Below are 5,163 nucleotides of genomic sequence, written 5' to 3' on the forward strand. Positions count from 1 at the left end.
ACTGAAAAATATAATGTTTGTTACTTTGTACATAAGTAAAACATTCAAAATTGTACTTATTCCTTCTACCCATCGCGAAGGATGCCTCCTATATTCGAGTAACTTTATTTCAGTAAATAGCAGAATCATGGATAGGGAACTATACTAGGGACCTACCTAATTTTATTGTAGAAATTTTTGGGCTCAATGATTGGACCATGCAAACTAGAAATACCTTTTCTTCGATAAAGGAAGAGATTACTCGATCTATTTCCGTATCACTCATGATATATATAATAACTTGGGCACCCGTTTCAAATGCATATCCCATTTTTGCACAACAGGGTTATGAAAATCCACGAGAAGCAACCGGCCGTATTGTCTGCGCCAACTGCCATTTAGCTAATAAGCCCGTGGATATCGAGGTTCCACAAGCGGTACTTCCTGATACTGTATTTGAAGCAGTTGTTCGAATTCCTTATGATATGCAACTGAAACAAGTTCTTGCGAATGGTAAAAAGGGTGGTTTGAATGTGGGGGCTGTTCTTATTTTACCCGAGGGGTTTGAATTAGCCCCCCCCGATCGTATTTCTCCCGAGATTAAAGAAAAGATGGGCAATCTTTCTTTTCAGAGCTATCGTCCCACTAAAAAAAATATTCTTGTGATAGGTCCTGTTCCTGGTCAGAAATATAGTGAAATCACCTTTCCTATTCTTTCCCCGGACCCTGCGACTAAGAAAGATGTTCACTTCTTAAAATATCCCATATACGTAGGCGGGAACAGGGGAAGGGGTCAGATTTATCCCGACGGGAGTAAGAGTAATAATAATGTTTATAATGCTACAGCAGCAGGGATAGTAAGCAAAATAATACGAAAAGAAAAAGGAGGATATGAAATAACCATAGTGGATGCAGCGAATGGGCGTCAAGTGGTTGATATTATCCCTCCAGGACCAGAACTTCTTGTTTCAGAGGGCGAATCCATCAAACTTGATCAACCATTAACGAGTAATCCTAATGTGGGAGGATTTGGTCAGGGAGATGCGGAAATCGTCCTTCAAGATCCATTACGTGTCCAAGGCCTTTTGTTCTTTTTTGCATCTGTTATTTTGGCACAAATCTTTTTAGTTCTTAAAAAGAAACAGTTTGAGAAGGTTCAATTGTCCGAAATGAATTTCTAAATCTGGGGATTTATCAAATAAAGTTCGTAAAAAAAAACCAAATTCTTGTTGGCAATTCTATAATTTAATTATGTATGATCAAAAAATTATGAAAAACTTTTTCCCTTGTTTTTTTTTTTATTCTTTTTCGACCCTATTTCGGTAATTACTTGTACCGCATTACTAGTCATAGTATGGATATTATATTGTCAGGAAGACTATTTTACCTCTTCTTTATTTCTTTGTTTTTTACAATACAAATAGGAGCGGTATTATTATGATTATTATGTCACTGGTGCCAGATTGAAATGTCATTGAATGTGTCTATTTTTATTCTAATAGAATAAAAATAGAGTAGATATTAAAAATAAGATAAGTAAATGGAGAATAGAAAAAAAATGAAGGGAACAAAGGATTCTAGAAGGAATTATGCATCTTTCTAGTATTCGATACCAGAAAAATTCCTTTTCTTGTTCTGGTGTCGAAATAATAAACTAATGAATTATTCTTGATCCCGTTCGTCAAAGATCTCTATTCTTAGTTTCAATTTTTCCCGGTTTATCAGAACCTTTTTTTCGATTTATTACATAAGTAGTGAACAAATTCAATGAATTTTTCAATTCTATTTTATATTAAAATAACTATAGAAAATTCTATTAGTATATTTTAATCTATTTAAAGGGTTTGTGATATCTGATCGATAGAAATATAATATTGTTATATTGGGATTGTATCATCCAGAAAGAGGGAATCGAGTGATTCTCTCTTTCTTTTTTTCGCTTTGAAATGAAAGTATCGACCGATACGATCGCGAAAGAGATGGTCTGAATCAATTTTTTTTTTGAAGCAATTCAGAATCAGAAAGAAATGAAGTTTTTTGAAAAAATAGGAAAGATCCATTTTTTCATTTATATGAATAAATTAGTCTAATTCTAATTAGTAAGAGCTCAACGGGACCTACCCCCTCTTTTTTTTCTGATTTGAGGGGGATCCTGTTGAGTTCTTACGCTTTCATGTCTCCAACTCAGTTCATCCGATTATTACAGAGATGAACCTAAGCCGGAATATGAACCATAAAAGAAAATACCAACTAAACCGATCACAGGAATACCAGTTACGAGTACCGATTATCCAAAGAGGAATCCTTCCAGTAGTCTCGGCCATTTGTCCCACTTCCCTCCCCATTTCATCAAGTGGTCGTGCTAGAGACAGAAACAGTCATAGATAATTATGAGATGATATCCTTCCGAATGGGATAAGATAATTCGTACTATTATTTAGTATTTTCTTTTATTTAATTGAAGAAATAATTGGAAAATAAAACAGCAAGTACAAAAATGAGTAATAACCCCCAGTAAAGACTGGTACGATTCAATTCAACATTTTGTTCGTTCGGATTTGATTGTGTCATAGCTCTATAATTCGGATTAGGTTTATCGTTGGATGAATTGCATTGCTGATATTGACCCTAAAAAAGAAACGGTAGGTACAGCTAGTCCGTGAACAGTTAACCATCGCACTGTAAAAAATAGGATAAGTTTTATCGATAGTCATTTGGTCCTCCTAAAAAGATCTACTAAATTCATCGAGTTGTTCCAAAGAATCAAAACGGCCAGTTATTAATGGAATTCCTTGTCGGCTCTCTGTAAAATACTCATTTGGACGAGGGCTTCCAAAAACATCGTAAGCTAAACCCGTGCTGACGAATAACCAACCTGCAATGAATAGAGAAGGTATAGTAATGCTATGAATGACCCAGTATCGAATACTGGTGATAATATCAGCAAAAGAACGTTCTCCTGTGCTTCCAGACATGCCGAGCTCCACATATTCTTGTACAGTCAAAAGGGGGATCGATTCCGTAAAAGATGAGATCAGTAAATGGAAATTAACTGAAATTTTATCTTTGTAAGATCGTCAATATTGTACCGAGGGTGTTTTTTAGAGTATACCGAATCAGTATAGCTATCCTTCTTCTGACGCAGCAACGCAATTTCACAATAAGTATCAAAATGAAGCACTAAAACTAAATAATATAATTTGTTTCTTCTTTTCTTGCTGCTTGTCGATGTAGAATCATATACCATTCATTCAATAGAAAATTCTGAAAATGCCTGTCTGTAGTATTAAGGATTCTATCGGTTATTGGCTTCGGGCTAGAAAGCGAAGATTGGGTAAAATGTGAATCCGACTGGTTGGTTTATAATAATTTAGGAAGCAGATTCTAATAGTCCCAAAATTCAATGAAATTAGACGTGAAATCTCGAAATATTTCTTTTGTGTTTGTAGTTATATTTTTGTTTGAATCTTTTTTTATTTTAAGGAATTGGTTAGTCGTCCAGTAACAAGTAACAGTAGTACATAGGATTCGATGAACGAAACAGAACAACGAATAGAAGAATAATAAATATTCGTAATGCACGCATTATTGTTTTATATTAGACTCAAACGATCGTTCTTCAACTAATTAGAAGAATGTTTTTAATATGGAAAGAATAAGAATAAATGGAGAACCTAGTTTCGAGTGATCTGATCGTGCGATACTTTTTTTCTTTTTAAAAAAGATTTTATGGAAATGAACCCACTACATAAAATCTAATTAGTGGGAATACAATTTCATAAATAAAGGGCATTATAAGGTCATTCATTCTTCAGCGATTCAAAGAGCATTTCATTTTTGGAATCAAGTTACACAACATAGTTTATTTATTATTTTTCTTTTTTTTTTTTTTTTTTTCTTTCTAATTATTTAGAATCCATTTAATAGATTTATATATTTACTAGATTTATATATTAAATTATTGTTTATAAATTCTTTATAATAAGAATATTTGTTTTGAAAACTCAAGAGTTGTTCAATGAATCCCTTGATTCCGAATTGCGGGATAGAGAGACAGATGATGAATTGATTTCTTACCTATGTCACAAGATTTTTGTTAGTATCATCTATAATCATAATAATAGATGAATCAAAAACTTTCAATTGAATATATTTTTTCAATTAGTATTTTTACTTATCCATCCGCGTATCTTTCAAAAATAGAAACTTAGGGAAGTGCTTTATAAACATATGGATAAAAAATAACGTATTTCATTTAGCCTCGTCATGCCTACTATCACTAGTTATTTCGGTTTTCTACTAGCAGTTTTAACTATAACCTCAGCTCTATTTATCGGTCTGAACAAGATACGACTTATTTGATTAAAATTCATTGAATGCACAATTCAAAAAAAAGAAAGATTTCGGTGTTATTCAATATATTCTATATATTGTAGAGTTCTTTACCTTGTCAATTCAATTTCGAATTCTTGGTCATTGAGATTCATGGGCAATACCGATTAATATTTTAAGGATAGATATTACCTCTCCTTTTCCTCGTTCAACTAAATTGAAATGATTGAAGTTTTTTCTATTTGGAATCGTATTAGGTCTAATTCCTATTACTTTGGCTGGATTATTTGTGACCGCATATTTACAATACAGACGGGGGGGATCAGTTGGACCTTTGATTAATTAACAGTTCTTTTTTTTTGATTGACCCCCTACTTGCTTTATAGGAGGTAAAATTTTGATTTCTGTTGAATTATTTCAGTATCATTTTGATTTAACAACAACAAGAATCGAATCACGCTCTATAGGATTTGAACCTACGACATCGGGTTTTGGAGACCCGCGTTCTACCGAACTGAACTAAGAGCGTTTTATTATCAAACTAAAAGCAACCCGAATATATCTTCGATACATATATTATCATAGAGAATATCATAAAATTAAATAAAAAAAGATTGATTCGATATATGTATGTTCAATTTTTATGGATCTCAATTGATTCCTCGTTACTGTTCAGAAGATAAGTAATAGGTAGGGATGACAGGATTTGAACCCGTGACATTTTGTACCCAAAACAAACGCGCTACCAAGCTGCGCTACATCCCTTTCAATTGGTCTACAGTGTTATTGTAGAGAATCCCCTGTCTTGTTTTCCACATTTTTTTATTTATTTCCTCCATTGGTATACACAAA

General features: G+C 33.1%; 2 non-coding genes across 2 annotated transcripts; both read right to left on the reverse strand.

Annotated features, from left to right (window-relative positions):
- Positions 1-4,766: 4,766 nt before the first annotated feature.
- TRNAW-CCA (transfer RNA tryptophan (anticodon CCA)) lies at positions 4,767-4,840 on the reverse strand. The gene has a single exon. It is a non-coding gene; the product is annotated as a tRNA-Trp (tRNA).
- Positions 4,841-5,002: 162 nt separating this feature from the next.
- TRNAP-UGG (transfer RNA proline (anticodon UGG)) lies at positions 5,003-5,076 on the reverse strand. Its single transcript has one exon. It is a non-coding gene; the product is annotated as a tRNA-Pro (tRNA).
- Positions 5,077-5,163: the final 87 nt, after the last annotated feature.

Source organism: Cucumis melo, unplaced genomic scaffold, assembly GCF_025177605.1.
Source record: "Cucumis melo cultivar AY unplaced genomic scaffold, USDA_Cmelo_AY_1.0 utg000173l, whole genome shotgun sequence".
Taxonomy (NCBI): domain Eukaryota; kingdom Viridiplantae; phylum Streptophyta; class Magnoliopsida; order Cucurbitales; family Cucurbitaceae; genus Cucumis; species Cucumis melo.